Below are 15,000 nucleotides of genomic sequence, written 5' to 3'. Positions count from 1 at the left end.
TATTTTGGTGTTGGGCTTCCTCTAAAAGTAATGTACCTATTTGTTTGAATCCTGCCGACAACAATTATTCAAGTTATGGAGATGAAAATAGTGATGCACCATCCAAATATTATGTACTTGGCCTTTTTCTCACTTTGTAAAAACACTAACCAACACCAAAAATCTATCCATGCTTAACAGAAACACAGCACAATGAATGTCACAGTCAGAGATTAGACTTGGTGCTGCTGTAGCTGGATGTTAGGTACAGCAAACTGCAGATATTTCCTCAGGCTGTGTTTCTTCTCTTCTCCTCTCTCCTTCTCCTCTTTTCCTTCTCTAATCTCCCTGTTGAATACTAGACATCAGTTTTGAGCAAATTTACATCATTCCACAGCGATGGTGGTATAGTTATAGCTGCCTTCCAATCAGTTGACCTGAATTCAATTCCCAGCCATCACAATTAGCTTTGCATAAAACGACAGGTTTAGTTTAGGGAAAAAATTATTTATACTGCCAACACATACACTCTGTCAACAGAACACAAAGTAGTAATAATTATGAAAATATGGTTTACACCAGCCCAATCAAAAACAACACTCTGAACTACATTTAGTGCACCCTGTTCACAATACATTTATTTATGTTTTTAAAGTCATGTTACCACTTACATAATGCAGGAAAGGTTCATTCAGTAACTTCAGAGCAGCATCATACAGAGAATCATACAGAGATTTTGTCAAATTCAGTCCACCTCAGCTTCTATGAGTTATCAGAGAAGGTTGCAACAGTGAAACCTTCACCTCGTTGTCGGCAGGATTTGAACCTGCGCGGGGAGACCCCAATGGATTTCTAGTCCATCGCCTTAACCACTCGGCCACGACAACCACCTGCACTGCTGCTTCACAATATTCCAAATTATTATCAGTTAGTACTTTATCAACCTGAGGGAAACAGCAACATGTAAACAGCTGTGTGATCCCCACACACATACATTCTATGAGCACAGTCTAAACATCACATGCTTGGTTTTGGACATTGACGTGACCTACAGCAACAACTGTCATCAAAACTGCATGCAAGTTGTCGTGGCCGAGTGGTTAAGGCGATGGACTAGAAATCCATTGGGGTCTCCCCGCGCAGGTTCAAATCCTGCCGACAACGTGCTCTAGTTTTACAAACAGGAGCCTGGAGATTACAACATGTCAATATGTTATAAGGATGGAAATACATGTGTTTGTACATTCCTTTAAAAGGAGAACATGAGGAGCAAATACACTGCTTTCTGTGCAGCATCAGACAGAATGCAGAGGCAGGTGTTCATTAACTTAAGTCTGTATCACTTCCATGACCTCAATTAAAGCTGCTGCTTTATGCATCTAAAGCTAACTGCGATGGCCGGGAATCGAACCCGGGTCAACTGCTTGGAAGGCAGCTATGCTCACCACTATACCACCATCGCTTGTGTGCAATAGGTCCTTAAATGTGAGTTTATGTAGGTACAGAGCTCAGGGCCCTGTCTTCTCTGCTCTTCTCTGCTCTTTGTGATGTACCTCCTCCTCCTCCTCCCTGTCCTCTGCTCCTCCTCTTCTCCCTCCCTCCTCTCCCTGTTGAGTTCCAGATATCAAGCTCAGTTCTGAGCAAGAAACAGACATGTCACAGCGATGGTGGTATAGTGGTGAGCATAGCTGCCTTCCAAGCAGTTGACCCGGGTTCGATTCCCGGCCATCGCAGTTTAGATGCATGAAGCAGCAGCTTTAATTGAGGGAAAGATAGTTAATATATGAAGTCTTTTGCCAACTCATGTGCTCTGTCAATAGAACGCAGAGTAGTAATAATTACAGAAGCACATCTGCTTCAAAATTAAGTGACATGCTGCAAAACCGAAACTGTAAACTAGTTCTAGTGCAGACAGACAAAGATTTATTTCTGTTTTTTGTTATGTTACCACTTACATAATGCAGGAAAGGTTCATTCAGTAACTTCAGAGCAACATCATACAGAGACTTTTTGTCAAATTCAGTCCACCTCAGCTTCTATGAGTTATCAGAGAAGGTTGCAACAGTGAAAACTTCACCTCGTTGTCGGCAGGATTCGAACCTGCGCGGGGAGACCCCAATGGATTTCTAGTCCATCGCCTTAACCACTCGGCCACGACAACCACCTGCACTGCTGCTTCACAATATTCCAAATTATCAGTTAGTACTTTATCAACCTGAGGGAAACAGCAACATGTAAACAGCTGTGTGATCCCCACACACATATTCCAGGTCAAAGTTCACTGATAGATCTTTCATTTAGGAGATGTATGGGGAAAATGTACTGTTTGTCATTTACTGCTGTGTGTCATTTTTGTGCTCACACAACTGAAGAATTAACCTTTAAACATATCAGGGCACCGGTTTCCAGGATAGTCAACAGACCAGTTTTAAAGAGAACAGTTTTTTCTACCAAAGAAACAGTTCCTATAAAAGTATTTAAAAGGACGTTTCTATGTTGTGTTGCTGTTGTGTTATCAAGCAGTGAAATCTGATTCTCAGCTATCAGTTTTGGGGAGAATTCTGCATTCACTGATATAGCATGCTTCACACAAAGACATTTGTTATCACTATTTATCATCATTGCTGGCAGGATTTGAACCTGTAAGGGGAGAGCTCTGTCTGTGCTGATGGTGATATAGTGGAGAGCATAGCTGCCTTTATGGCATTTGGTCCCACTAACACGTGTCAAAACAAACACCACTGTAACTGACAATTATCTTCATCCCCCATAATCAACTTATGTCTAAGTAGGTTTTTGAATAAGAGCTTGTTGTCAGACAAGGAGAACTCAACAGGTTTCTAATCCATCACCTTAACTACTCAGCCACAACAACTGGCTTGACCATGACAAAGTTGACAGAAAAATTGTACAATTACTTAACTGGAGATTTCAACAGGTCAGAGGATTATAAGGAAATGTCTGTGTTAGTGCATTAAAGTGCTGTTGGTATGGTATGGTCAATTTAGTACAGGACACACATGAACCTGAGACACACACAGTGCATTACTGGTCTTACAATGTACTCTGTGACTACACCATCATCATATTATCTTCTAACCAGTAGGCTTTTTAAATCACTTTTTAAGTGTTGCATTTTGTATCACTGACTCATGTTGCTTTAATTTAAAAAAACATAAATAAATGTTTAGCAAATTATGACAAGTCTGTGCTGTAAGCAGTGCACTGTGCAGGGTTTGGAACATTGCAGTCACATTTGATGAAGCTGGTCTAAGCCTACTGTTGAGTGTATGTGTTGGCAGAAGACTTCATATACAAACTACTTTCCCCCCAGTCTGTTGTTACATGCATTTAAAGCTAACTGCGATGGCCGGAAATCAAACCCAGGTCAAATGCTTGGAAGACAGCTGTGCTCACCACTATACCACCATTGCTATGGAAAGACTATAATCTGTTCAAAACTGAGTTTGATGTCTGTCTGGGTTTGATTCCTGGTCATCGCAATTAGCTTTAAATGTACAAAATAACAGGTTTAATAGAGGGAATACAATAGTTTGTACATAAAGTTTTCTGCCAACACACACACTCTTTCAATAGAACACAAAATAGTAATAATCACAGATCCACCATAAGCTTACACCAGCCCAATCATAAATAACTGACATGCTGCAGACCTAACACTGTAAATTACAATGCAGACTGGTCACATTTTTCTATTATTGCATGTTACAGGGATACAGAATGGAACAAAGAGACTTTATAAGTAATAAAAAACTATGGCCCCTGGTCTACACAGATGTGGAAAACAGTGATATGGTCAGATGTGTATCAAATGGTGGTTAGATTCAGTTTCAGTTTCAGCAGCAGTGAACAAGCCAGCATGCCTGTACACTGCTGCTGTTAGTTTGGCATTTTGTTAATAATGAGGCCAGTGAGTGTCTGTCTAAAACCTGTGACTTCCTGTCTTGGTGTAGAAAGTGTAAATGAACAGTAACCTGATAATGTTCGAATCATACAGAGACCAGAATGATCAGGTTATGTTCTACATCATACCCTGAATATGGTTAAAGCCTGGATAACAGGGAGCATATTGAGCATTTAAAGATTTTAATTGACAGAGGATATTGATGGCATTACACGGAACAGAGGCTGCATAAATTTAAAATAGCGTAACCCAGTTAAAATACAGCCTAAATGAACAGATCATTGTGATAAATAGATAGCTACATAAGTAAATTGGATTTGTTAAACAGTATGTACACGTTTTTACTGTGTGGTGAAATGTCAAGTTCATGGGTAAGAAAATATAGTCTACATAGGGATTTAATTTAAAAAAAAAAAAAGAGCTGCTAATTTGACATGCGCATGCATGCACACAGGGCCAGAATGAAAAAGGGAGGGGGAGGGGCAAACGACGTAATTCGGTAGTTTACGGTGGAGTTCCGAAGTTTTGCAGGAAAAGTTTGTAAGGAAAGTTTTAGATCGTCAGCCTAATAATTCCCAAGCTCGCAGGCTGTTCCTGCCTGAAGTTTGCTGTGCTGTAACCTGTACGGGAGGCCGCTCGTTAATGAAGTGAGTGGTTAATTAGCAGTGTGACGGGACTGTAGGCTGCTGCTAGCTAATCCAACAGGATATAATAATTTCATCTGGATTACTTGCGATTGCTTGGAAACTAGAGTCAACAACCAGAGAGAGGTCCCGGGAATGTTGACAACGCTGGATAACCGCCAGACTATGATTATACCGAGGTGCTGCCACCCTGCCCGTGGACACCATCCATGGTGGACACAGGCCTGTGGACCGGTAGTCTCCTCTGGACCACCACAGCCCTACAAACAAGGTAGACCACCACACAGCCTTTTGGTTTTTGCTTCAGTTTGAATTAAGCGACAGTTACGTTTTGCAGTGATTTTATTTTGTCATTATTTTGTCGACAAAGAGTGATTGTTGGTGTGTGCACCGTTTGTGTTTGGTCACTAATGTAAACAAAGGGAAAAGATACTGGCAGGTTTGTTTTGTTGGTAGCAATAATATATATATAATATGGTTTGAAAGGGAAACTGTGTGCTGCGAGATGAAACGCCTGTTTGACAATCGAAATTCCTGTTTATAATTATTAAGAAATTGTGGTCAGAAATTACCAGTGTGCACTGGAACTGACTGAACAGACATGGTGGAAAATTCTGGGTGCACCTGAATTATGTGCTGGTGCACCTACATGAAAAAATTTAGTGCACCAGGGCAACCAATGTAAAAAGTTAGTCTGGAGTCCCGTAAAGATTTAAGTTAATATTTCTTGTTTATCTTTGCCTTGCACATAAAGAATGAATAGGTCAGTGGTTAGGAGCAGTACACTCAATTATTTGCAATAGTGTGGCCTAATATTTAGTTATATCTGGGAGCTGTATGATTTCTGTAGTGACTAAAATTACTTGGATTAACGTCAAGTTAATCCGAGTTTTAATACCAAACTCAGGGCCCCATTGACATAGACAAAGGGGAGATCGGCCATAAAAATGATTAGAATTGTAGAATAATATATATATATATATATATATATATATATATATATATATATTATTCTTATTAATTTATATATATATATATATATATACATATATATATATATATATATAAATTAAACTGCAAAAGAATGCAGAGTAATGTGAGTTTCCATCTACTGCTACCTCTTCGTTCCAAACAAATGTGGTACCTTCTTTGTCCCACATCAGAGAGTGTGACAGAAATAGCCAAAAAGTAACACTGAAGGTGTCCTGCATGGAGCTGCTTTAACAGGCAGTGCAGCCGCAGTTTATCAGAGGCCTGACTCACACTACTGAAAGTGTCACTGCATGAACATTCCCGGCCCGTCAACTTAATTGTTCAGCCACAACAACACAAGACACAAGTACCTTTCATTTTCTTTCCTTAAGGATAGAATTGCCACCTGAGTTCAGAAGTCGAGTCTAATGTCTAACTGTCGTCACCTCCCTGATAACAGACCAGTGTGTGTGGGTTATCAGGTACCACAGTGACCTGCTGTAGGTCATCAGAAAAGCAATCAACTGTTTCAACAGTGAAAACTTTGCTTCGTTGTCGGCAGGATTCGAACCTGCGCGGGGAGACCCCAATGGATTTCTAGTCCATCGCCTTAACCACTCGGCCACGACAACTTCCTGTTCTATGTGTTAACTATATTCTAAGTTATTATATCAGTTAGTACTTTATCAACCTGTGGGAATCAGCAACATGTAAACAGCTGTGTGATCCCCACACACATATTCCAGGTCAAAGTTCATTCATACATCTTTCATATAAGAGACGAATGTGGAAAAATTAAAGCTGTTGAAATACAACATTGTTAAATGTTTTCAAATATTTTCATCTCAGTATTTCTTCTCTTTCCTTTAAGAAGCTAAATGACAGCAGAAAACATGTAATCTCGACAGAAGCAAAGCAAAATGAAAACTGAGTTTCTTTGACTTTAAAATAGCTTTTCTAATTTTATATGTTGTGAAGAGTGGTTGTCTTGTGCCAGAGGAGAGGTTCTTGTTGCTGCTTGTTGTGAATGTAAGTTTATAGAAGTAGGGAGTTCAGGATATTCTCTTCACTCCATTACACCCCCCTTTTTGGCAAATTCAGTCCACCTCAGCTTCTATGAGTTATCAGAAGAAGCTTGCAAAGATTTTAACAGTGAAAATTTCATCTCGTTGTCGGCAGGATTCGAACCTGCGCGGGGAGACCCCAATGGATTTCTAGTCCATCGCCTTAACCACTCGGCCACGACAACCACTTAGTTAGGTTTTGACACAAGGCCCCCCCCCCACACACACATGCTGGGGACTCAAAATTAGTGAATAGGACCCACCTTAGTTGATATTATGCTTTTACAATGCAAATTCCCAAACAATTTTACAGTTAATCAAATTACTAAAATACTATTGTGAACCTGCATCAGTGGATCCCTTGAGTGTCTGTGGGTTCTTTACACAGTTAATAACACAGCATTGGATATATATTATATATATTATGACATATAGTTACTTTTTCTTCTCAAAGTTGCTATCGTATACCATGTATCTGCAGTATATTTTACAATGATGTGAAATCAGAGTTAGGGGTGCCAGTGCCTCTCATGCTTTCTCCAGCAGATGGTGCCATTGGCCTGTGCTATAACTGAAACTCTGGCAGTCCAAACCTGTGGCATTCTTATTACACATTATGGTGTAATATTCACTCCTTTTAAGCAGCTGTGCTTTAAAAATGTATTTGATAGCATAACTTTGATACATAAATACTTGATAGTTAATTGTTCACAATGCCAAGTTTCAAACAGCATCAAGCCTGCATTAAACTGTGTGTGTTTTGGTGAGTAGCCCTCACACTTAAAATGAGACCGGCACAATCCGCTCATGTGGCAGCAGGTTGAGAGAATTGTACTAAACAATGATATGTGTGCATGAGTCCCTCCATATGACTCCTTGCATGCAGGTGACTCTTGTGTACGCATCTGTGAAAGCATGTTAAATGAAAAACCCACACAGAATACATGTGTATATGTGTGAGTGTGTGTGTTCCCAAGTCTTATAATCTCACCCATGATTAACAGTGGAATCCAACTGGTCACAATAAGGTCTTTGTGTTGGCTGCAGAGCCAGCAGGTGAAAACTCTGCCTCAGACCTCAGAGAAACCATGTGATGGAGAGTTAGTACAGTACAGTGTGCTAACACTGTCTTATCTGCATGTATGTGTGTATGAGTGTGTGTTTATGGTGCATCTGGTTGATATGTATGTACATGCTTGAGTGACAGGGTGTTTGACTGTACCTTGTTTGCACTAGTGTATGCATGCCAACCAAGATTAACCATGTTTAAACCTTTGAGGATTAAGTGATTTTTAAGCTGTTCTTTGGTCAGTGCACCTTAAGTCAACCATTAATGCTTAGTTATAATGTAAAAACATCCATCCATGTTATTCACTATGATAGTTCATCTAAAAATGTCAATTTCAAATTGCAACCTAACCGAAAAATTAAACTTATTCAAGTTATCTAACTAAAAATAAACAATAGGAGAAGCCATATGAAGCAGATCTGGTAGCAGTTTCTACTCAAGCTGGAGTTGCTCCATCATCACATACAAATATGGATTCTGAGCAGGGCCAGGTCTCCTCTGCCAAGCCGACAAAGCTGTGTCTGTGCTGCCTTGAAGCAGGCTAGTGGGGCACAGCGGCCGCGCAACCCCGGCATGAGAGCAGCACATTCAACCACTGACATTTCAACAGCCGTTTACATGACACTCAGCCATGAAGACACTTTTCCGTCCATGAAATGTGCAGCTGCACCGACACTGGTGACCATGACGATGAGGATTCGGTGTGTGCATTTATGCGGGTCATTTTCCAGCTTATGGATTCATTCAAGACCTTCATGTGTACCTTGTCAGTGGTTCTATGCATACCTCACTCAGTCTGTTTATTTGCTCTCGCCAAATTGGTTTGCTCTGTTGACTGTGACTATTAAGTGTGTTTGAGGGATAATTGCTTGTGTACATTTCATGTTGTGAGCTGAGAGAGGGGAGTGCAGTTTTAAATCATATGGTTGTAACACATATTTGCATTAATATATTTTTGCATTTGTGTGCATATGCAGCATCATAGTGCATACACAACCCCTTTTGTTTGTCTTGGCACCCGTGGTCTCTTGCTGTTCGCCTGTTTGTCTTACCCTCCACTAGTATGAATGACTAAGGACATGACACATATTCTCTGAGGTGAGTTTCCCCACACTCCTTGGCACTGTGCGCCTCTTCTGGCTGGGGGCCTGTGGGCAGGGATGGATGCCCGGTGGGGAAAGTCGGGGGGCTGGACGCTGCTACGTCCCTTGAGGACTGGTTGGTGGACTGGTAATTTTCAACTAAGCAGAACCCAAGTTGTTTTTAATATACCGCGTGTGTTCCAGCCTCCATCACACACAAAAAGACTTGTGAGTTATACATCTGCAGTGTATGAAAAGCAAATCAAATTCCAGATTACTCTCACAGCCTAGGAGAATAAGCTGATACTCCTGCCAAGTTCCCACTCTGAATGATGAGTAGGAATATTAGGGGGAAGTGAAAGCAAAACACAAAGAGAGCTAAAACAACGTAAAATTTCATGGCCTTACCACAGAAATGCTGCTTGTTTTCAGATGAAGCAACCCCCGTGTTTCCCTGGAATGGCCTCTGTGTTTAAAATTTGACTTTACACCCAGGGGAACAGAAGCCCTTCAAACAGAATTTCATTGCCCTTTTACTTTGAGAAACACAATAAAACAGCACACAAACATTAAAATGAAAGAAAAACAAACTTTGTCACCAGACTATTTTTCTGTGTCACATTCAAAGACACATGAACAGCACTGACACAAAACCTCTTTAAAAGTCAGTTTGTGGTTTTAACTGACTTTCCACTCTGCATGCCACCATGTAGAAGATTGTATGTTGTCATTGGCAATATCTGTAATACAGGCTTTTTACACAGAGCCTATCCAGTGACACCAGGGTGACTGTCATATTGGCAAGTCAATAATCTGGATCTCTTTAAGGTAAATAAACATCAGAAAATGAATCCTTTCTGGGTTGCAGAACAGTTTCACAAACATTAGTTGCCCAAATTACATACAATCTCAAAGAATGCATCACACTGACCGTGGGTGGTCTTTGCTAAATGGTATTTTTCACTTTTCCTTCTGTATAATAGCCCTTTCCAAAGACATCACATTCAATCTCTTGTGACATTTTATCAGGACTACCTAAAAATCTTTCATAAACACAACGTCAGGTATGTTTAGCGTAGACTTGAGTTCACACACTGCTGTCAGGTATACCTTTCCCCATTCACCACAGAGACCTCATCTGGAGGAGATTGACAGTAACCAAGGCTGGAGCTGTTTTACTGTGGTCTAGACCAGCAGAGGTACGGTTCTTGAAATCACAGACCCCTCTCTCAAGCCACCAGTATGGATTCCATCTGTATCACATTACTGACCCCTCTGTGATGTAGGTGTTCTTGCTTTGTGTATGTTTCATTGCAGAACTCTGTAAACTCTCCTGAGCTGAGAGCGATCAAACCTGCACCCCCCTCCACTGACCCCACATGAACCCCCTCTGAGATGGATATCACTCTAGTGTAAATGCTAACTTAAAACAGGATCACTATCATAGCTGGCTACTGAGGGGGCCCAGTGGCTCGAATCCTGACATGAAGCTGATAACTGCTGGAGTTTAAAGGCTCATTCAACGTCCTGGTTCTGTCATGGAGTCTTTGATAAAAGTAGTCCAGTGAAAGCTGCTATGGAGCCTAATGGCTTTAAGTAGCCACAGCTACTATAACACAGCTGACACAGATTAATCCCATGAACTGATTAATTGCTAAAAACTTGTGGGTCACCTTTGCAACGGAAGATCATATGAAATGTTTTGGGAGCTTTTTAGCCTCCTTTACATCCTTTACTGTTGTTTTGGTTTTCTGGACAGTAAACTCAGCCTTCATTATTCTGTTTCCAAGAGCCTACATTGCAAACACCAAATTATAGACGGACAAAGATGGTGAATAATTATTTTCCTCTCCTTTAAGGGCACATAAGGTAACAGGGAGTGTTGTGTAGCAAAATCATCGCTGAGTGTGCAGCATTGCACAATACATGCAAGGTGTGCTGAGAATATAGGCTTTGTAACACAATGTGATTGGATAGGGCTGAGCGGGATATGTCACACAGCACGGTCAAATCACTAGCTTTAAACAGATATCACATTTATTGTCTAAGTCACGCAAATGGCTTTTAGTGTTTACTTACAGCATAATGGAAATGGCAATATTATGAGATGTAAATTAATTATTGCATCATGGCATCATATTTTTGCATACTATAACCCCGCTATAGTGGCCAGTAAATAAACAAAAACAAACAAAAATCTAGATTGTTTAGCTGTAAGTAGAACCATAATTCATTCCAAATACAAGCCTAACTGCACTGGTGAGAACAGAAAATGTATCATACACGAGCTCTGGGAAAACCAACAGATTTGATTCAGTTCCCCTACTTGACCAAATATCCAGTCATACTTAAACTTTAACTTCCCTAAACTGGATAACAATGTTTATTTAGCTTTAATCATCCACTGTCTCATATTAAAGATGGTTAACTTTATGACTTCCTTTGCATCCCTCTCTGAAATTCAAACCTCACACTTCCCCAGCCCTCTCCTACTCCTACCTCTCCTCCAGCCAACTCACTATTTATTCTCCAGTATATGAACCAAAGTGCAAGTCTTGTCTGTGTAAATACAGGTGAAATGAGAGATCTGTCTGAAGGAGGAGGGAATATAGGCTGGATTTAACAGGACATGCCATACTTATTTCACTGTCTCTTTAACTTTAATCCTTATTCCAGAGGACTTGGCACGCATCTGAGCTTTCAAACACTGCTCTGTGAATGTTGTTAATGTAAGCACTAAATCTAAATTAACAACAAGGAAGTGTATTCTGTGGCTCCAATGGAGATTTATCCTCAATGGCGGTCAGGCTCGGGGAATGGAGAAGGAGTATTAGGAAAGGATTGAATATGGAGTCTAAACACACTGCACATATTACAGGTCATTAAACAGTCGTAGCCTGCACGTAGCACCTGTAATCTTTTCTCATTGATTTATCAGTATGTACTGGTGGTGATAACAACCTACAGTGCTAGCAAACAATAGTCCCTCTGGTTTGCTTTGTGCTTTTTGACTTTGGCAGTGACTGTGTGAGTTTGCTTTCTTTCAATATCTTCAGCAAATAATCCCTCATATCCATTTAACAGGATTGGAAATGATGAAATATGCTGGCAACCTGAACTGGCTCTGCAGTAGGTTGAAGTGCCATTATAATGACTGAATTTTTTAGAAAAAATAACATTCCACACTTTAAATCCTGGTTAAGACTTGCATAACAGTTTCAGTGCATTGTAAGCTCTAGCTTACAGCTAATATTGTACTGATTCTGATGTCGGTATCTGGACAGGGTTCCACCAGCTACTCATAAACCCATTTCATGGTTTGTGAGTAGTGCTCCTAAGTTTACTTGATTGGGATGCAACAGTAAAATTTGAAATGTCTTTGTTAGTAAAAACTTAAAGTGGTTATATCTGACATTTTACAATGCATCAAATGACACTGAAAACACTGACGATGTGAAAGGGATCAGTCATAGTGATGAATCCACAGAAAATTATCAGCTGAATCTGTAGCTCTGTTCAACTTTACAGAGCTCTATAGCTCGTTTAAGCCTATTGTTTAGGCTGTATTGTTTTGCTTCACTCTCATCTGTCTCATAGTGGCAGTTTTGCCCGCAGCAGGAAGTTGTTTTCAGTAAAAAAGCTCTAAAAATCCACTGTACACTACCTTTCCAGCACAACAGCAGTTAGGATCATTTAGCAGCTTAAGAGCCTGATAGTCCCCTCAGGAGTTGGTGGAGACCAAAAACACAACTAAAACAGATTGAAGATTCATCCTTCATTTTTGGATGTAATTATCATTACAACAGTTAATCTGTACATAAGAATAAGTTTGTGTGGCATAGCCTGTTTTTATTTAGTGATGTGAAAATCTCTGCTCAGTGAACAGTTACATTATAACTAGGCTAAGTTTGACCTTACTAACAGCTGGTGTAACTGGCAGTTGATCTCTGCCATGAATCATTACTTGACCGTAAGCAATGAGTTTTTACCCTCACCATGTCCTTGTCTGAGATAAATGAGCATTCAGACCTACAGTGACCCTTGACCTCACAACAAGGTGGTGCCTTTTCATTCTTCCCAGACACCAAGCGTTCACATGAAGCAGGGAACCAAACACTTATGGAGTCCACATTGTTCTCAGGGCAAACCCGCTGCTGTCAATCCAGTCCTCCTCCTCCTTCCAACTGTGCCTCTGTCTCTCTATCTGCCCTCCTGCCATCCTCTGTTCCCAGCGTGAGGGCCGAACAGACTGCTGGTTCCCTGGGCCAGAGGCCACCACCCTGACAGTACACGCAGGCCAAGCATGACTTCAAAGGTCGTAGCTTTGGGCATTTTATTGGGTGTGTTCTAAAGCCTGTTTTGTATTTGAGTTTTTAATTTAATTTACCTCCTCGAGAACAAAGCACTGAAATATTTTGGTATAAACCAGCTGAGCAGCTAACTGTCTACAATTATTTGACATTGGTTTGCAGCTAAAATATATAAAAGTACTTTAATCCATATGTTAATATTTTGAATAACTATGTCCAATGTGACAAACTCATAGAGAACTATCAGCCGACTCTGCAGTTTCCCCCCAGCTAACTAGAGTTTTAGCATCTTTCAACTCAGACCGACAAATCAGTGGGTAGCTTGTGAACATAGTGGATCATTTAGCAGCTAAAGAGTCAGATATTTCCGTCAGGAGTTGGTTGACACTAAAGACGAGTTATAAGTAAAGAGAATATTGGACTTGCATGTATCAGGTGGCCAGAAACAATGTGATACTATGCTGTTTTTACAACTTCTATCCAACTTTACAGTCATCTTTTCAAAATAGTTTTTACAGGACATAATTTTTCTTATTGGTATGAAATTTATGTAAAAATATAGATGTCCATAATTACAAGTTACAACACTGCAAACTATATTACAAAATATTTTTCAGATATTTATAACATTTAATTTGAACTGATCAGTGGGTAAAGAGGTTGAGTTTGGGAATTAAAATACTTGGGGATAGTCAAATACTACACAAAAGATAGATTACTTATCAGTGTTCAGAGAAATGCATTGTGAACAGGAATGGACTTGTGTGGACTTTTTGATGCAGTTTTCCTTCTCCCATGACCCTGGTTTGATATTGACCTGTACAGTAACTTCTGTGAAACCACGCTGACACTGCTCATCCAGGCACCGGGTCAATATTTGACGCTCAAAAGGCAGATTGTCATTGAAGTATTCCATTAATGTTCCCAGGATGTTGGTACACATCTGAATATTGTGGATTGTCACCTGTAGATGTTTCATCACTTACGGCTCCTTGGTATAATTGGTTTGTCTTACAGGGCAGCTCACATTCCCTTTGTACATAGTTGTTTACATGGCAAAGGAACTCTTTTATTGGTTTGAGTAGATAGTAAAAAGCATGTTTGGCATGCATGAAAAGGAGACAATGAAAAGTGAAACTCAACAAATCAATGTTGGTATTGGAAAGTATGTGGATTTATGTCACTCCTCTGTGCTCCCTCTGACTTTTGTAAAGGTGTATGTGTCGCTACACAAGTGTAGTGTCTGTTTGCATTTGCATGTGTGATCCTAATCGTTGCTCTGTCTCTGTCCATTGTGTTTGCTTTGCGCTGACATATGGTGCCGCCGCTGTTTATCTGCACCTTACTAGACACACAGGCTGTTAGGAATGTGTGTGGGAGAGGACAGCGCTGAGCTAACAGACTCTTCTTCCACCGTCATGTCTGTTTACCTGCTATTGTTCACAGCTTCTGTGTAAAGATGAAAGAGAAAGGAATGATTTATGTGTGTAGTGACAACAGCAAGTGTTTGGGTTGCAGTGGCGCCAATGTACTTCTTTATCCTGAAGCCCGGAGGCTACAGCAGTGTTTTATTTGTGGAAACCTTTACAAAATGCAAAATGCACCGTTTATGCATCGACTTTTTGCATGATTATTCACTTGCACGCTCAAATTTAAAGACAGGGTGATTTTACAGGCAAATTAGTTATTTTTTTGTTTTTTCTCTTTTAAAAACAACATAGCGAGCCAACAATTGGGAAGAGACACGCAAAGTTTCGTAATGAAGTCAAGTTGCCGACTTCTTCTCTCTTCTTTTACTCCCCCATTGCCTTTCCTATGCTGCATCTGATATTGTTGATGTTGTTTTTCTTTCTTTCTTCCTGAAAAAATGAATAGTGGCTCTGTCACGTCAGGGAGTGCAGGGTTCTGGGTTGTCTCCTTCCTGTTGCCTGTCTTATCTCGTGCACAGATCCTGG

At 40.3% G+C, this 15,000-nt stretch overlaps 7 non-coding genes across 7 annotated transcripts; 2 read left to right on the top strand and 5 right to left on the bottom strand.

Moving 5' to 3' along the window:
• Positions 1-784: 784 nt before the first annotated feature.
• On the bottom strand, positions 785-866 carry trnas-aga (transfer RNA serine (anticodon AGA)). The gene has a single exon. It is a non-coding gene; the product is annotated as a tRNA-Ser (tRNA).
• Positions 867-1,061: 195 nt separating this feature from the next.
• Positions 1,062-1,143, top strand: trnas-aga (transfer RNA serine (anticodon AGA)). Its single transcript has one exon. It is a non-coding gene; the product is annotated as a tRNA-Ser (tRNA).
• Positions 1,144-1,369: 226 nt separating this feature from the next.
• trnag-ucc (transfer RNA glycine (anticodon UCC)) lies at positions 1,370-1,441 on the bottom strand. Its single transcript has one exon. It is a non-coding gene; the product is annotated as a tRNA-Gly (tRNA).
• A 199-nt stretch (positions 1,442-1,640) lies between these two features.
• trnag-ucc (transfer RNA glycine (anticodon UCC)) lies at positions 1,641-1,712 on the top strand. The gene has a single exon. It is a non-coding gene; the product is annotated as a tRNA-Gly (tRNA).
• Positions 1,713-2,058: 346 nt separating this feature from the next.
• trnas-aga (transfer RNA serine (anticodon AGA)) lies at positions 2,059-2,140 on the bottom strand. Its single transcript has one exon. It is a non-coding gene; the product is annotated as a tRNA-Ser (tRNA).
• Positions 2,141-6,070: 3,930 nt separating this feature from the next.
• On the bottom strand, positions 6,071-6,152 carry trnas-aga (transfer RNA serine (anticodon AGA)). The gene has a single exon. It is a non-coding gene; the product is annotated as a tRNA-Ser (tRNA).
• A 535-nt stretch (positions 6,153-6,687) lies between these two features.
• Positions 6,688-6,769, bottom strand: trnas-aga (transfer RNA serine (anticodon AGA)). Its single transcript has one exon. It is a non-coding gene; the product is annotated as a tRNA-Ser (tRNA).
• Positions 6,770-15,000: the final 8,231 nt, after the last annotated feature.

Source organism: Lates calcarifer, linkage group LG24, assembly GCF_001640805.2.
Source record: "Lates calcarifer isolate ASB-BC8 linkage group LG24, TLL_Latcal_v3, whole genome shotgun sequence".
In the NCBI taxonomy this organism is placed as follows: Eukaryota; Metazoa; Chordata; class Actinopteri; family Centropomidae; genus Lates; species Lates calcarifer.
This window is presented reverse-complemented; position numbering and strand designations above follow the sequence as displayed.